Source organism: Lissotriton helveticus, chromosome 7 (genome assembly GCF_964261635.1).
Source record: "Lissotriton helveticus chromosome 7, aLisHel1.1, whole genome shotgun sequence".
Lineage (NCBI taxonomy): Eukaryota > Metazoa > Chordata > Amphibia > Caudata > Salamandridae > Lissotriton > Lissotriton helveticus.
Window position 1 is genome coordinate 1466296910 of NC_136068.1, and position 19159 is coordinate 1466316068.

The 19159-nt window shown below is 46.3% G+C and overlaps 1 long non-coding RNA gene across 1 annotated transcript in view; it reads right to left on the reverse strand.

Moving 5' to 3' along the window:
• Positions 1–19159, reverse strand: part of LOC144767477 (uncharacterized) — a 329141-nt gene that overhangs the window by 89111 nt on the left and 220871 nt on the right. The gene's annotated exons all lie outside the window — the stretch shown is intronic.

The window sequence follows — 19159 nt, forward strand, 5'->3', positions numbered from 1 at the left end:
ATAGGCTATGTCCCAGAAAAATGCCAAAACTCTGTACAAAAATGTGTTTTTCTGACAAAAGTCTGTCATTCCCTAAAAGCTGGGAAAATGGTGATTTCAGCCCCACAACCCTATTTTTGATACCATTTGCAGGAAAAAACCCAGGGGGCATATCACCAAGGGCCATTATCGCCGCTTTAGCGGGACTTTTTCCCGCTAAAGCGGCGATAATTTTATCGCCCTATTACCAAGCTGTCGCTAACATCAGTTAGCGACAGCTTGTAGGCGATAGCGGGCATTTTGGGGCCCGCTTTGCATGTCAGCGATAATTATCGCTAATGACATGCAAAGTGGGCGTGCCAAAATGTCAACGACTGAAAACAGTCACTGCAATCGCTATCGCCTATGATCAACACAGGCTGAGTTTTGGAAATATTCACGCTAAACGCGAATATCTCCAAAAGCTAACGCCTGCCCTGACCAATTCTTAGCCATGTTATCCAATGAGAGGTGGATAACATGGCTAAGAGCATTGTCACGGTAATGCCTGAATATCGCTGTATTGACAACGATATTCACGCATTTCGCCTGTTTTTTATCGCTTCTGAGATAAACCTTGCTAATAGCAAGGTATCTCAGCGATATAAACAGGTGAAGGGCGGCGATAGAAATATTCCCACTAAGCCAACTTAGCGATGATTATCGCTAGTTGTTGGTAATATGCCCCCAGATGCTTTTATTTGCAGCACTTTTTTCCCATCCCCCCAAAAACATTTTTTAGCTGTATTTTGGCTAGTTTCTGGGTCCCTTATGGGAGAATCCACAAACCCTGGTTACCTTTACAATCCCTATGATGTTGGAAGAAAAGGATGGACATTTGGCGTGGATACCTCATGTGGTCAAAAAGTTACAGGGGTCTAAGCGCGAACTACCCCAAATAGCCAAAAAAAGGCTTAGCACGGGGTGGAGGCCTTGCAGCGAAGGGGTTAACATTGGCTGAAAACATCTCTGTTTTAAGAACCACAACGTCCTTAAAAGTGAGGCTCGGGTGTCGCGTTATTTTCACGCTGTGCTTGTCGTGAGAGGGGAGAAGCAGCAGTCATGCAATCAGAAATGGCTGTTCAAGAGCCACTGGTCAATAGCAGCCAACAGACTGGCTACACCGCAGCTTTCACATTTTACCTTCGAAAAGGGATCACAAACTTTTTTTTTTAATGTCACTGTTCACGGGACAGGAGCTTTGTGAGGGACAGATCAAAGAGGGGATACTGTTCAAGCATTTGAGGGCTTGGCTTTGCATTGACCCTCAAAAGTGCCATTTTATGTACACTTCCTAAGCTATCTCCTTGAGTCGAATAGTTTGTTGAAAGGACTCACTCAGCAGAAAACATGCCCATATGAACACAGTGGTGTAAATAGCCTTCATTCTGCACCCCTCAAATATGCTTTAAGCCTACACAATATCGACTCTAAGTGCAACTCTCTCCATTAAGTAACCGCCCAGCAGGACAACAAAATTAATTTCATTTTTTTCGCTTATCACTGCAAAGACACGACTAGAAAAATTATGCAACATATTCGGGAATCTTTGAAATTGCCTGCTTCGTGAAATGGCTGCAGCTGACAATAAACTTCTATGCTGCTCTTCCATCAGTGCTCTTACCCCACCCAGTCCATTCATGAGGTCGAGAAGAGCGTCACCTTGATTGTTCACATAGAAAGTGACAGTAACCTCTTTCAACGTGAGCACCAGGTCGTGTGCGCTATGTGCGATGCTTTAACATGTGGGTCCGTTGGAGCATAAAACCCACTTTCAAATGAAACGCTGCTGGTCAGTGATAACTAACATTTTCTACAACAGAAAAACACAGAAAGTAGTAGCAAGCAGGTAGGCAATTCAGATGTGTGGTAGGCAATTTAGATGTGTGGCGATGATGAAAGCATTGGCAAACATTCTTTTGTTCTGCCATTGTAATATTCTATCCTGAACAGTGCGGCCCACCTCCACCCATTTGATTTGACTGTCCATTCTTAGTCCCACTGTGAAAGATCAATGGATAAGCTAATCACTCTGCTGCCACACCCCTCTCTGATGACTTCCAAAGTAGCTCAAGCTGGGTCATGGTGACAAGAGCTCCTGTGATTAATTTTGTGCAGTGCTTGTTAAAAGTGCTGCAGTGGTGTCAGTTGAGTGATGAAGGAAACGCTGCCTGGGTTGAAGTCAGGTCCCATGAGTACTGGTTCTCTCTTTATTCTAAGAAAAGTGCTGGTAATCAAGGGGAGAAAATGAAAAAGTGAAAGTAGTAGCAAGCAGGTAGGCAATTCAGATGTGTGGTAGGCAATTTAGATGTGTGGCGATGATGAAAGCATTGGCAAACATTCTTTTGTTCTGCCATTGTAATATTCTATCCTGAACAGTGCGGCCCACCTCCACCCATTTGATTTGACTGTCCATTCTTAGTCCCACTGTGAAAGATCAATGGATAAGCTAATCACTCTGCTGCCACACCCCTCTCTGATGACTTCCAAAGTAGCTCAAGCTGGGTCATGGTGACAAGAGCTCCTGTGATTAATTTTGTGCAGTGCTTGTTAAAAGTGCTGCAGTGGTGTCAGTTGAGTGATGAAGGAAACGCTGCCTGGGTTGAAGTCAGGTCCCATGAGTACTGGTTCTCTCTTTATTCTAAGAAAAGTGCTGGTAATCAAGGGGAGAAAATGAAAAAGTGCCGGTACTCAGTACCGGTGTGTACCTGCCCATTTAAAGCACTAACTATATGGCACGCAGCGTGGGGGAATCAGGTACAGTCTCTCCTCCTTCTGGGAAGCAAAACGGTGTGGGACAGTGAGTCCTGAGGGCAGTAGCACCCTCCTGATACTTATATGTCTAGCCCAGGTTCTTGAAATATGGTGATCCTGATAACAAGATCAACTTCTCAACAACAAGAGCTTATGCCTTAATATGAACAGTGATGTTTGTAAAACTATATTAGTTTATCTGTTCAGCTTTGCAGCCTTCTCAGGCTTATACAAAATATCACAATGTCAGACTGTCAATTTCAGCACAAACAATGAAAACTTGACACACACAGTTTTCAATGCACAACCCTGCTTATACTTTCTCCTAGGACACTGAAACTGCCTTCAGAACCACTGAAACACAGCTGATACTCTAAATTGGGAGCGGGTGTCATAGATTGGAGTAGAGTGTTATGAAATGGCATATAGTTTTGTAAAGTCGAGTGTCATAGATTGGGGTAGTGTAGTAAAGTGGGGTGGAGTGGTGTGGTGTAGAAGGAGTTGCGTAGAGTGGAGTAGAGTGTCGTAGAGTAGCATAAAGTTCAATAGAGAATTATGTAATTGAGATGCATAGGGTATGGTAGAGTGAAGGGACATAGAGTATTGTAGAATGAAGCATAGTTTCATAGAGTAGAGTGGAATGGCATAGAGAGGAGTGTCATACAGTTCATGTAATTTAGCATGGTGGTGTAGAGTGTCGTGACATACAGTAGAGTGGTATAGAGTGCAGAGACGAACACTAGAATAGAGGTAAATGGCATACATTAAAGTGGAGTAGAGTATCATAGAGTGTAATGGTGAGCCATACACTGAAGTGGAGTGTCATAGATTGGAGTGATGTGGTGTAGAGTGTCATAAAGTACAGTGCAGCAGCATGTAATAGAGTAGCGTGTCTTACCGTAGAGGGACATGGAGTAACATGTTGTAGAGTGTAGTGTAAAGGAGAGTTATAGAGTGGAGTGGTATAGAGTGGAGTAGTGTAGAGTGCAGTGCCATGTCGTAGAGTAGTGCTTTGTCATGTCAGAGAGTGGCATGTCATAGAGTGTCTTAGAGTGGAGTGGCATAGAATGAAGTGGCATATCGTGGAGTGGACTGGCCTGTCGAAGGATGGAGCGGCGTGTCATAGAGGGGAGTGGGATAGAGTGTTTTAAAGTCGTGTGGCATGGAGTGGCGTGGAGTGGAATGTCATTCATTGACTTAGAGTGGAATGACATAGAGTGGAGTGGCATAGAGTGGAGTGGCATACCATGGAGTGGAGTGGTCTGTCATAAAGTAGAGTGGAGTGGTGTTTCACAGAGTAGCCATAGAGTGGAGTGCAGTCTTGTAGAGTGGACTGGCTTAGAGAGTTGTAGAGTGCAGTGGTGTGTAATGGAGTTATGTGTCGTAGAGTGTTTTTGAGTATAGGGGCATCCAATGGAGTAGAGTGTTGTGCCATGTCATAGAGTGGAGTGGCATGTCATAGAATGGAGTAGTGTACCATAGAGCTACCATTACTCTGTAATGTACATACATTACAGATTCACTCTGCAGTTATAATTAGCATTCCCAGTGGCAGGAATTTTTCAGATTTTTGCTTGCTAATAACTTTGTTACCGTTTGATGAATCTTCATGAAACTGTACAGACTTCATCTTTTTTATAAATTGGCTGATAATGCAAAGTTTTGTGGTGATTAGTTAAGGGGTGCAAAGAAAAAAGGGGAGGTCCCAAAACACATTTTTCCACCAATGCATTTTCCAAAGATTTTTCTATCAATCAGGGTTTGTATAGCAAGGCTGCTCCACCCGTGAAGGTTTCGAGGCGCAGTGGGGTGATAATGCAGGATCACGCTGCCTGTTCCTATTGATTGAACATTCAGGTCTTAAGATCCTTTCTGAATTGTTGGAGCTACAGTGATGCTCTGATGTGCAGGGGGGGTGTTCCAGGTCATACCCGCCAGATGGGCAATCAATCAAAATTCACCCCTAACTCCATGTGACCAATCTGCATGGGACCAGCTCCCACCCTTAAAAAAGAGATAAAATGCCTGGGCATCTGGCTCGACTAGGATCTCACCTTTTAAACACAGGCAAGGAAAACTGCGGCAGTCTGCTTCGGCCTGCTTCGAACCACGCGGAAAATACTACCCCTCTTACCTGCCCATTCTAGAAAACTCCTTATTCAGGGGCTTACCCTCTCCAGACTGAACTATGGCAATGCCCTCTATCTTGGCACCCCTAAAACAGTTATTTCTAAACTTCAACTAGTCCAAAATTCGGCAGCCAGACTTCTCACAGGCACTAAAAATCGGTGTTCTACTAAACCCGCTCTGAGCACCATCCACTGGCTCCCGATTCAGGAGAGAGTCAACTTCAAATCCCTTTGCCTTACACACAATTCCCTCCAGGGTAAGGGTCCCCCAATCCTAAGAGATATGATCAAACCATACAAAGCCAATAGAAAGCTACGCTCCAACTACCTCTACTTAGCCGACACCCCCAGAATCAAGAAGGGGCGGATGGGGGGCCGCCTCTTCTCCTACAGTGCCTCCAGGCTCTGGAATTCCCTTCCACCTGCCATCCACAGGGAAGTTAACCTACTAACATTTCGCAAGCACCTGAAACCCTGGCTTTTCCCTTAAACTTCATCAGTTATCTAGTCAACTCCACAGAGCTGGGACGGCCCCGGGTAGCCATGCGCTTTACAAATCCCATTCCAATTCCAATGGGAGAAAGAGAGGCCTCCACTGTTAGTCCAGTAGATGTGCTGGGTAGCTGTTAGGGAGAAAAATCTAGAATGGAGTTCCCTGGTAAGTTGGTGGAAATTCACTCCTTTGTTGAAGTATGCTGGTGCTTTGTTGTGTAGTGCCTTTTAAGCATGGGTGAGCTTGCACCTCTTTGTGTCTGGTAACCATTGGAGTTTCCTGAGATGATCGTTGATTTGCATCTGTCTGGGGAGGCCGAGGATGAGTCTGTCTGCTGTGTTCTGGGTGGTCTGGAGTATCATTAGTTGGGCAGTGATTCCTACATAGAGGGAGTTGCAGTAGTTGAGTCTGCTGGTGATGTGAGCTTACGTGATAGTTAGAATGGTGTTAGGTGGTAGCCATCTGAATGCCTTCCTGAAATTTCAGAGAGTGAGAAAGCAAGTGTAGGAGATGGAGGTGATCTGCTTCTTCATGGATAGCTGGCTGTCGACAATGATGCCAAGGTTGAGGCATGTTCGGTGGCTTTGAGGGTAGAACCCATCTAAGGTGGCCACCAGTCATTGTTCCATAGGGTGTACTTGCCTTTCTCAAATAAGAGAACTTATGTGTTGTCTGTGATGAGTCTGAGACAGTTGTTGTTCAACAAGAAAGCTACATCTTTCATTCATCTTTGGAACCAGTCTTTATTAGTGGGAAACAACCTTTACTACGCAACTTTTACAACGGACTACCATTACAACTAAACTTTAACAACGCAACATCCATTACAACGCATGCATTTACAACGGAGTCATTACAATGCATGACACTACAACGCACACCACTACAATGCATGCCATTACAACGCAGTCATTACAACGCATACCATTACAACGCATAGTATTACCCTTACACTATCCAACACTTACCCTACTGTTGCACCCCCTGGAGTTAGAATAGTAATTTTTACCCCTACTCTATCCAACACTTTCCCTACTGTTGCACCCCCTGGAGTTAGAATAGTAATTTTTACCCCTACACTATCCAACACTTACCCTACTGTTGCACCCCCTGGAGTTAGAATAGTAATTTTTACCCCTACACTATCCAACACTTACCTTATATGCAATGTAATGTTATGCGTTGTAATGGTATGCGTTGTAAATGTAGTATGCGTTGTAGTGGAATGCGTTGTAAAGGTAGTTTCAAAGAATTCGTTGTAATGGGATGCGTTGTAATGGTATGCGTTGTAATGGATGTTGCGGTGTAAAAAATGCGTTGTAAAGGTAGGCGTTGTAAAAGTATGCGTTGTAACGTCATACATCCTTATTAATCATTGGGTCGTTTTTCAGGGAGGGGCTGAGTTGGGTGTCCTCGTCATAGGAGATAATGTTGAGTCCAAGGCTCATGATGATATTGGCCAGGGGTGTCATGTAAACATTGAAGAGGGTTGGGTGGAGGGATGAGCATTGAGTTACACTGCAGGTGATATTCTTAGGGAGTGAGAAATAGGGAGGAATGATGAACTTTTGCCTCCTTCCTGTGAGGCAGTAAGTGATACACGTGAGGGCTTCTCTTTGGAATCCAATCTGGTGGAGTTTGTTGATCAGTGTGTGGTGGGATATCGTATTAAAGACTGCTGAGAGGATGAGGAGGATGAGGGCTGATGCTTCTCCATGGTCTAGCAGCATTTTGATGTTGTCTGTGGCTTTGATTAGAGCTGTCTCTGTGCTGTGATCTGCTCTGAAATTGGCTTTGGGGGGTGCCAGAAGATTGTGTTCTCGAGATGTCTGGTTAGCTGGATGTTGTTAGCTGTCTCAATTACTTTGGCTGGGAAGGGGAGTAGGGAAATGGGTCATTAGTTTTTGGATTCTTCTGGGTCCTCTAATGGTTTCTTCAGCAAAGGCTTCATGTCGGCATGTTTCCATTTCTGAGAAAGTAGGCCGTGGTGAGCGAGGAGTTGAGGACCTTGGGGACTTCTTTGCTGATGGGCTGATTGCAGAGGTTGAAAGTATGGTAGGGGCAGGGGTCTGCTGGAGCTCCGGAGTGGATGGATCTCATGATGGAGGCATTGCTTCTCAGTAAGATTGTTCCATGAGGAGAGCTGGTGTGGTTGGGTGTCAGTCGGCGTGAATAGGTTGATGATGCCCTCGGCAGGGGGTTGAGGTGAGAAGTCATGGTAGATGGTGTTGATGTTGTGGAAAAAATCGAGATGGTGTCATGGAGGGCTTGCTATTGTTTGATGGTATTTTTGGTTGCCGAGCAGTTGGTGAAGTACTTAGCTATGATGAACAGTTCCTTGCTGGTGTTGGAACTGTCATTGTTGGGGAGGGCTAGGGGGGACTTCTTGGTGTTTTTATGATGTGGTGGTGACAGCCGAGGGCTTCTTTTGATGTTCCCAAGGTGAAAGTTGAGGTTTCCTAGAAATATGTACAGATTCGAGCCTGTGCCAAAAGGGGCAATAAAGTTGGGAATTGCTTTGAAGGAGGCAATACACAATCTTGTTTCCTTGGGGGGTGGGGGGGCTGTGGCCATGCCCAGGGCAGATACAGTGTTCAGCCAAGTTTCTGTGATGAAAACTGCACCCGGTGTGTGGGTCGGATGGTGTCCCAGATTTCTATGGTGTGTTTTCCAAGTGAGTGTGCATTGATCTGCAGCCAGTTGATCTTTCCAGAGGTGTAGGCAGCGTCCTTGTTGGTGGGTGTATGTGACATAGTGTAGCTGATTGGAGCAGCAAGGGTGGTATCCTCCGTGATGCAGGTGAAGTGGCAAGTCTGGCAAGAGCAAGAAACTTCTTTGGTAATGTAGGAGGCATGTGCATGGTTGTTCAGTTGTTGTTATCCTGATGTCCAGGGTTCAGGGTGTCTTGCTTCACCCCCCAAAATGCCACTCCCACACGATAGCACAAATACAACAAAGCAGGAGACATATAAAACAACAACACCTAGAAAGGGGTTTCACTTTACAAAATGAAACCCATCAAAGACTCTTTTTAGAACAAGGCTTTGGGTTTTATTTATTCAATGTTCTCTAACAGAAATCGTTCCTAGCTGTCAAATTAACAACATTCAAATGCATGTAGAGATATATATTTATATGCAAGCATAAATAAAACAATTGGAAATGTAATAGTTAAATGCATGAATAATAATAATAAAATGCATAAGCAGAAAATAATGGACGTCCTGCAAGAAATCAGAACGTTATATACACTAAATACATCAAATGATTACTTTGGATGTGCACTCTGACTCACTCAGCACAAAGAAAACACCTCAAATGACCATGGCCACTGGAAACTGAATATGCATGCACAAACAGCCTCGCATCACAATGGAAATAGTTATAAACAAATCACCTCATCGATCATTCACTCAACATCCTTGCCAACTGAAGTTGGAGGAGCCCATTGACAGCCAGGCATGGACTAGCAACTGGGACTCATGTTCTGTTCTTTTGTGAGGACATGTCTGCCCCACAAATGAGCTCCTAAGCTGCCTGTAAACATTCTCTTGCTTTAATACCTTTCACTCACCGTAAGGCAAAGTTTCTAGAAACCTCGCTCCCTTTCTTCTGTTGGGAAAAACTGAGCTGACCGCACTGGTCTGTGTCAAGGTCAAGACAGTAGCTGGCCAAGCCCCTGTATTTTGACTCCGAGACAGAGCTGTACATTCCACACATTTCTTTAGCAACAACAATCTCTGCTCTGAAACGAATCAAGCACCCTTCCCACACATTACCCCAGCGAAACTTACCAAAGCCTCCATGCGGCAAAAAAACAAAACAACCTTGAACGTCGATAGACAACGTGAGCAATCTGGGGACCAGCCTGTGCACACAGAGCAAGACAGAGTCAGAATTCAGAATGACATGAGGCCATGACAAAGCCAAATATTAGAACCTAATAATACTTCCCAATGTACAACACAATGCACACATGTGCACCACTGCCTATAGCATCACATACTTCATATCTCAATATACAACACAATGCACATTTGAACCCCACTGCTCATAACATTGAACTTGAAGAGCAACAACTACGTTCAACTCCTCGTTCTGTTCTTGGCAAGCTGTTCCAATCTATGACAGGTCCCACTTTAAGACTCCAAGATTACAGCTGTGGTCCGTGCATGTAACAGCGGCGGGTGGTGGGGCAGCATGGGGGGAATTTCAAGGGAGGATGCGGGGGGGGGGGGAAATTAAATAAATAATTAATTTTCCCTGGGCATCATCCCTTGAAATCTCCCCCATCAGCCACACCGCCCCACCATTGTTTCCTGCACAGACCGCGACTGCAAGATTAAATCTTCAAGAGAAACAAGGCATATATACAGGACATGCATTCGTGCTAGGATAAAATTAAATACCAACGTCAATTAAAATGATGGTAGTCAAATGTCATCATGTGGTGTCAAACCACAAGAGTGCCTCTAGTACTACACAGGGCTCGAAGTTCGTCCGAGGTGAAGAGGTGGCAGTCTATGGGGTCGGGGTCCTGGTGCTGGGTGTGGTCCAGGCATGCATGCAGCATGTCCTCTGCACGGGTTGGCTGCGTGGTCGCATTGCGGTCTCAATGCCATAAGCAGATTGGATGCTGGAGAGAGGGGGTGAGAGGGAAGGAGTGGTGTGGCAGTGGCAGTGGCAGTGGCCTCCGCAAGAGGAGGTACCAGAACAAAGGAGGGGAAAGAAGGAGGCAAAGCAATAGGGGTCCTCTTCCTCATGGGGAACCAGCAGAAATAAGCACCGGTGGTGATGTGGGCAGGAGGCGGGATGGCAGGCAGAGGCAGGCTGGCTACCAAGGTAATTGGCAGTCAGGCACCGAAAGGCATGTTTAGTGGGACAAGCAGACAGGGACCAGGGTTTCGCTGCAGGGAGCTAATAGCAGAGGAAAGAACAGGTGCCGGAGAGACAGAGGGCAAGGAGGACAACTTACTTGAAAACTGCAGTGAAAGAGGAGTTGCTGAACCCAGCCTCCTCTGGGCAAACCCTTGGCCCAGGCTCCGCCTGCATGCGTCCCGCAATATGGGAGGAGACGCCCAGGTAAATTGGTAGTTTCAGAAGTAGAGGAAAAATGGTTGAACAGATTTACATGAGATTTGGCAAGAATACAGATTATGTATGTTGTGGAAAGGGTCCTTATTGTTATTTGATTCTGCTTTGTTCAGTAAGTTTAGCGTGCTAAGGGAGATAAACTTAGCAAAATATTGGTCCATGGTATTCCAGAGTGTAGTCAGAAAAGGTTTGTTTACAAATACATTTCTTTGTAGGCACGTTATCATACCTTAGAACATTGTGTCCTAGGACTGGGTACACTGCAAGAATTGGCCTTTGTTGTTGTTTGTTGGGAGACCGCTCTGGGCAGTTAGAATGTACAATGAAACCTGGACCAGAGCTCAGACACAGAATGAATGGGACCAGTTTTATTATATATGCAGCACCAAACCTTTGATTGGGAGAGGAGCATTTGGATGGATAGTCGCCTTCGACCTGTTCCTGAATTCTTGCATTGATAAATTCCATCACTGTCCTGAGAGGGACGGTGGCCTGTTCTAGACCAAGACTGGCTACCAGTTGATACACACACGTAGGTAAACGGGGAGTTAGACCCCTCAAAGGTGTATAGCACAATAGCATCCACCCTATGCCCTCAGTGCTAGGTAGGAGTACATGTATATGAATCCATATAAATAATGTAATAAATATATTGGTTGAAGTATTCATCTTCTTCACCATTCTTGTAATACTGGTAACTATGCTTTGTTTTCTTCTACTAATCATCACAGCATTTGTATTCTACACAAGAATCCAATTGCTTCAATAAATACTTTTAATTGCTAATTCATGTACTTCTTGTGTCTCCATTTGGGCATGCCTGAATTAACTAAGAAAGGGAAAACCTGTTTCCAAAGTTTCTTTAGGGGCATTAGGGTCATCATGATCTAAGGTTGCAGACAACATTGGGTACTCTGTAAGGTTTAGGGGTTCAACTGTCTGTGAGCGGGATAGAGGTATCGGACGACACAGGTACTTTAGGTATATTCGTTTTTATTTGTTTTAACAGTTTCTTTCTCTTTGGGCTAGAACGATAATAAGGAAGTGAAGGCTCCTTCTCGCTTTCAGGGGATTCACTCCCTTTGGGTCCTGGACGCCGTCTCTCCAGTTTGTTTCAGGCTCGGGTTCAGAGTAGGAAGGGAAAACGGAAAGAAAAAAAAACAAGTCTTAGTGGAATGCTTCTTTCATAAGACGAATGGGGAAAGGGGGTGCGAAGTCACACGGTTCTCTGACACGCTAAGAGTTAGTGTCGAGGGTGCGCAAGGGAGGTGAGTGCATGGGTGGTCCGGTGCGATAAGTGAGTAATTACAGGTTTCTTCCAGCCCACCCCGCCAACCGGGCACGCACCTGTGATAGCCACACTTCTCCTGAAGTATGGCTGGGCGGAGCGCGGGTTCGTTGGGCTCCTGGCTCATCTTCTTCTCGGTTTGCCATCTCTTCTGGTCTCTCGATACTCCTCTCCTCCAGCCTCTCTAGTTGGGTTCCGGTTCCTCGCGACACTCTGCTCTCTCCTCCGAACTCCGGCACGGCGTCTCTTGGCGTTCTCTCCTCCATTTCAGTTCCGGGAGGTGTGTCCACGTCATACGTGACGTCAGCAAACGGGGCGGGGACTCCAGCGAATTCAGCCCAATTAAAGTAACAGGGCTCTGTTACCGTCTCTTTGTGTGGCACAGGTGGCTGTATCGGCTGCTGTTGGGAAAAAGAGGAGGAGGTGCTATGCGTGATGATACCCGGCAACACATCCCTCCTACCCTCATGGGGGCTCACCCTGTCACAAACCACCCCCCTTGGATTCTCCCGCTCGGGGAGAGGATGCCTGGAAAGGTAGTCAGCATTGTCATTGGTCACCCCTTTTCTATGACACACCGTAAAGGTGAAGGGCTATAAGGTCAAGAACCATCTTAATACCCTCGGGTTGTTAGACATGTTCTGACTCTTCCAGGTAAGCGGAGCGTGTTCTGTGTAAAGTGTGAACTGGTGACCCTCTAGGTAATACCTCAATTTATCAATGGCCCACTTGATGGCGAGGCATTCTTTTTCCACCGTGGGGTATTTTAGCTCTCTCGGGAATAGCGTCCTGCTGAAGTATACTAAAGGGTGTTCAACCCCGTCTGAGGATTCTTGTGACAGGACGGCCCCCACTCCCTAGTCTGAGGCGTCCGTGTGTAGGACAAACGGACGGTTGAAGTCCGGACTGGACAACACAGGGCTGGAGGTGATGATGCGTTTTAGTTTAGAGAAGGCCTCCCTCATAGGGGCTGTCGGACAGTGGAAGACAGTCGGCTTGACTCCCTTTTGCAGCGTATTAGTCAATGGTGTGGCTATTTCTAAGAATGAGGGAATAAACTGTCTGTAGTATCCTACGAGTCCTTGAAACGCCCTCATCTCTTTTTTTGGGGGGGGGAAATGAGACCTCAGAGATGGCACGTATTTTTTCTAATTGAGGTTCGATCATGCCATGCCCAAGTAGATAACCTAGATATTTGACTTTGTGGAAACCAACCCAGGATTTTTTGGAGTTGATGTGAAGGCCTGCTGTCCTCAGGGCTGACAATATTGCTTGTAGGTGTCTCATGTGCATTTCCCACGAGGGACTGAAGACTATGATGTCATCTAGGTAGGCGGAACTATAGGTTTGGTGGTCTCTGAGATTTCGTTCATGAGCTGCTGGAATTTGGCCGGGGCCCCGTGCAATCCAAAAGGAAGCACATTGAACTCGTAGAGTCCCTCGTATGTTGCAAACGCCGTTTTCTTTCGGTCTTCCTTTCGGAGGGGGACCTGCCAGTACCCCTTCGTCAAGTCCAGGGTACTTGTATACTTGGCTTTCCCCAGTTTTTCTATGAGTTCATCGATACGAGGGATAGGGTAGGTGTTGAATGATGAGATCCTGTTCAAGGCCCTGAAGTCCATACAGAAGCGAGTGCTTCCGTGTGGTTTTGGTACCATAACAATCGGGGATGACCACTAGCTTCTGGAGGGGCTGATCACCCCCAGACGTAGCATCTCTCCCACCTCCATCTTTATATCCTTCCTTTTAGAAGCAGGTATGCAAAATGCCTTTTGATTCACCACCTCCCCGGGTTTCGTATCTATGCGATGTTCGATAACTGTTGTCTTCCCGGGAAGGTCCGAAAAAAAGATCTGAAAAGGGTTTAAGGAATTTATGCAGGTCTTCCTGTTCTTGCTTCCTCAATTCCTCATTTATCACCAGACTTTCTATGGTGGTATCGGTCTGATCTCTGCTCGGTAAGGCAAGAGAGATGTCTTTAGGTACTGGCCCCCACCACTTCTTTAAGGAGTTAATGTGGAACGTTTGGACTCTCTGCGGGGCTATCTAAATACGATACGTAGTGTTCCCAACGGTCCCGACTACTTTATACGGTCCCATCCACTCAGCCTGGAATTTCTTAGTACTGGATGGGAGAAGGACTAATGCCCACTCGTCTATTTTGAGGGATCGCCATCTCTTGCCTTTGTCATAAGCCTTTTTTTGATTCGACTGGCTTTTCTCTAAATTAGTATAAGCCAGTTCTCTGATCTTTCCTATTTGATTCTTAAGCTGTTGACTGTATTCGAGGAGTGTTTTTACCTCCCCTCCGTCCCGGGTCATCTCCAATAGTGTTCTTGGTTGATGACCATAAAGGAGCTCGAAGGAAGAGCACCCTAAGCTGCTTTGTACCTGTCCCCGGATTACATACAAAGCTAATGGGAGCAGACCGTCCAATTCTTTCCCGTTTGCTGACAGCATTTTCCTTAATGTGGCCTTCAGTGTTCCGTTATACCTCTCCACCAACCCGTCTGTTTGGAGGTGGTAGACCGAGGTTTTGATATGGTGGAGATCCAGGAGACCACACACCTCCTTCATCAATCTGGAGACGAAGGGTGTCCCCTGATCGGTCAGGATTTCTTTAGGAAACCCCACCTGGGAAAACAGCTCGATTAGTTTATCCGCGATGGTTCTGGAGGTGATGGATTTTAGGGGAATAGCTTCGGGAACCGAGTGGCATAATCCACGATTACCAATGTATATTGATTTCCTTTCTTGGTTCTTGGTAAGGGCCCTATTAAGTCCATCCCTATCCTCTCAAACGGGGTTCCTATTATAGGGAGAGGTTGTAGGGCTTCCGCTGGGGGTCTGTGTGTGTTCTTTTTCTGGCAGATATCACATGTTTGACAGTGTCTCATTATCTCTTGGTATATCCCCGGCCAATAGAAGTATCGGAGGATGTTCTGAGTAGTTTTTTCGCACCCTGCGTGTCCTGTTAAAAGGTGTGTATGGGTGTAGAACATTATCTGTTCTCTGAAACATGTAGGTACAAGAAGTTGTAAGGCGGTCGTGGGTGTGCCCTGTCTGTATAGAAGATCGTCTTGTATTAGGAACAAGGATGTTCTGAGTAGTTTTTCGCACCCTGCAAGAAATCAGAACGTTATATACACTAAATACATCAAATGATTACTTTGGATGTGCACTCTGACTCACTCAGCACAAAGAAAACACCTCAAATGACCATGGCCACTGGAAACTGAATATGCATGCACAAACAGCCTCGCATCACAATGGAAATAGTTATAAACAAATCACCTCATCGATCATTCACTCAACATCCTTGCCAACTGAAGTTGGAGGAGCCCATTGACAGCCAGGCATGGACTAGCAACTGGGACTCATGTTCTGTTCTTTTGTGAGGACATGTCTGCCCCACAAATGAGCTCCTAAGCTGCCTGTAAACATTCTCTTGCTTTAATACCTTTCACTCACCGTAAGGCGAAGTTTCTAGAAACCTCGCTCCCTTTCTTCTGTTGGGAAAAACTGAGCTGACCGTACTGGTCTGTGTCAAGGTCAAGACAGTAGCTGGCCAAGCCCCTGTATTTTGACTCCGAGACAGAGCTGTACATTCCACACATTTCTTTAGCAACAACAATCTCTGCTCTGAAACGAACCAAGCACCCTTCCCACACATTACCCCAGCGAAACTTACCAAAGCCTCCATGCGGCAAAAAAACAAAACAACCTTGAACGTCGAGAGACAACGTGAGCAATCTGGGGACCAGCCTGTGCACGCAGAGCAAGACAGAGTCAGAATTCAGAATGACATGAGGCCATGACAAAGCCAAATATTAGAACCTAATAATACTTCCCAATGTACAACACAATGCACATATGTGCACCACTGCCTATAGCATCACATACTTCATATCTCAATATACAACACAATGCACATTTGAACCCCACTGCTCATAACATTGAACTTGAAGAGCAAGAACTACATTCAATTCCTCGTTCTGTTCTTGGCAAGCTGTTCCAATCTATGACAGGTCCCACTTTAAGGCTCCAAGATTACAGCTGTGGTCCGTGCATGTAACAGCGGCGGGTGGTGGGGCAGCATTTTCCCTGGGCATCATCCCTTGAAATCTCCCCCATCAGCCACACCGCCACACCATTGTTTCCTGCACAGACCGCGACTGCAAGATTAAATCTTCAAGAGAAACAAGGCATATATACAGGACATGCATTCGTGCTAGGATAAAATTAAATACCAACATCAATTAAAATGATGGTAGTCAAATGTCATCATGTGGTGTCAAACCACAAGAGTGCCTCTAGTACTACACAGGGCTCGAAGTTAGTCCGAGGTGAAGAGGTGGCAGTCTATGGGGTCGGGGTCCTGGTGCTGGGTGTGGTCCAGGCATGCATGCAGCATGTCCTCTGCACGGGTTGGCTGCGTGGTCGCATTGCGGTCTCAATGCCATAAGCAGATAGGATGCTGGAGAGAGGGGGTGAGAGGGAAGGAGTGGTGTGGCAGTGGCAGTGGCAGTGGCCTCCGCAAGAGGAGGTACCAGAACAACGGAGGGGAAAGAAGGAGGCAAAGCAATAGGGGTCCTCTTCCTCATGGGGAACCAGCAGAAATAAGCACCGGTGGTGATGTGGGCAGGAGGCGGGATGGCAGGCAGAGGCAGGCTGGCTACCAAGGTAATTGGCAGGCAGGCACCGAAAGGCATGTTTAGTGGGACAGGCAGACAGGGACCAGGGTTTCGCTGCAGGGAGCTAATAGCAGAGGAAAGAACAGGTGCGGAGAGACAGAGGGCAAGGAGGACAACTTACTTGAAAACTGCAGTGAAAGAGGAGTTGCTGAATCCAGCCTCCTCTGGGCAAACCCTTGGCCCAGGCTCCGCCTGCATGCGTCCCGCAATATGGGAGGAGACGCCCAGATAAATTGGGCTGGTAGTGGGAAAATGGTAGTTTCAGAAGTAGAGGAAAAATGGTTGAACAGATTTACATGAGATTTGGCAAGAATACAGATTATGTATGTTGTGGAAAGGGTCCTTATTGTTATATGATCTGGCTTTGTTCAGTAAGTTTAGAGTGCTAAGGGAGATAAACTTAGCAAAATATTGTCCATGGTATTCCAGAGTGTAGTCAGAAAAGGTTTGTTTACAAATACATTTTTTTTTTGTAGGCACGTTATCATACCTTAGAACATTGTGTCCTAGGACTGGGTACACTGCATGAATTGGCCTTTGTTGTTGTTTGTTTGGAGACCGCTCTGGGCAGTTAGAATGTACAATGAAAACTGGACCAGAGCTCAGACACAGAATGAATGGGACCAGTTTCATTATATATGCAGCACCAAACCTTTGATTGGGAGAGGAGCATTTGGATGGATAGTCGCCTTCGACCTGTTCCTGAATTCTTGCATTGATAAATTCCATCACTGTCGTGAGAGGGACTGTGGCCTGTTCTAGACCAAGACTGGCTACCAGTTGATACACACACGTAGGTAAACGGGGAGTTAGACCCCTCAAAGGTGTATAGCACAATAGCATCCATCCTATGCCCTCAGTGCTAGGTAGGAGTACATGTATATGAAACCATATAAATAATGTAATAAATATATTGGTTGAAGTATTCATCTTCTTCACCATTCTTGTAATACTGGTAACTATGCTTTGTTTTCTTCTACTAATCATCACAGCATTTGTATTCTACACAAGAATCCAATTGCTTCAATAAATACTTTGAATTGCTAATTCATGTACTTCTTGTGTCTCCCTTTGGGCATGCCTGAATTAACTAAGAAAGGGAAAACCTGTTTCCAAAGTTTCTTTAGGGGCATTAGGGTCATCATGATCTAAGGTTGCAGACAACATTGGGTACTCTGTAAGGTTTAGGGGTTCAACTGTCTGTGAGCGGGATAGAGGTATCGGACGACACAGGTACTTTAGGTAGACGCGTTTTTATTTGTTTTAATAGTTTCTTTCTCCTTGGGCTAGAACGATAATAAGGAAGTGAAGACTCCTTCTCGCTTTCAGGGGATTCACTCCCTTTGGGTCCTCGACGCCGTCTCTCCAGTTTGTTTCAGGCTCGGGTTCAGAGTAGGAAGGGAAAACGGAAAGAAAAAAAAACAAGTCTTAGTGGAATGCTTCTTTCATAAGACGAATGGGGAAAGGGGGTGCGAAGTCACACGGTTCTCTGACACGCTAAGAGTTAGTGTCGAGGGTGCGCAAGGGAGGTGAGTGCACGGGTGGTCCGGTGCGATAAGTGAGTAATTACAGGTTTCTTCCAGCCCACCCCGCCAACCGGGCATGCACCTGTGATAGCCACACTTCTCCTGAAGTATGGCTGGGCGGAGCGCGGGTTCGTTGGGCTCCTGGCTCGTCTTCTTCTCGGTTTGCCGTCTCTTCTGGTCTCTCGATACTCCTCTCCTCCAGCCTCTCTAGTTGGGTTCCGGTTCCTCGCGACACTCTGCTCTCTCCTCCGAACTCCGGCACGGCGTCTCTTGGCGTTCTCTCCTCCATTTCAGTTCCGGGAGGTGTGTCCACGTCATACGTGACGTCAGCAAACGGGGCGGGACTCCAGCGAATTCAGCCCAATTAAAGTAACAGGGCTCCGTTACCGTCTCTTTGTGTGGCACAGGTGGCTGTATTGGCTGCTGTTGGGAAAAAGAGGAGGAGGTGCTATGCGTGATGATACCCGGCAACACATCCCTCCTACCCTCATGGGGGCTCACCCTGTCACAAACCACCCCCCCTGGATTCTCCCGCTCGGGGAGAGGATGCCTGGAAAGGTAGTCAGCATTGTCATTGGTCACCCCTTTTCTATGACACACCGTAAAGGTGAAGGGCTGTAAGGTCAAGAACCATCTTAATACCCTCGGGTTGTTAGACATGTTCTGACTCATCCAGGTAAGCGGAGCGTGTTCTGTGTAAAGTGTGAACTGGTGGCCCTCTAGGTAATACCTCAGTTTATCAATGGCCCACTTGATGGCGAGGCATTCTTTTTCCACCGTGGGGTATTTTAGCTCTCTCGGGAATAGCTTCCTGCTGAAGTATACTAAAGGGTGTTCAACCCTGTCTGAGGATTCTTGTGACAGGACGGCCCCCACTCCGTAGTCTGAGGCGTCCGTGTGTAGGACAAACGGACGGTTGAAGTCCAGACTGGACAACACAGGGCTGGAGGTGATGATGCGTTTTAGTTTAGAGAAGGCCTCCCTCATAGGGGCTGTCAGACAGTGGAAGACAGTCGGCTTAACTCCCTTTTGCAGCGTATTAGTCAATGGTGTGGCTATTTCTGAGAATGAGGGAATAAACCGTCTGTAGTATCCTACGAGTCCTAGAAATGCCCTCATCTCTTTTTTTTTGTTTGGGGAAATGAGACCTCAGAGATGGCACG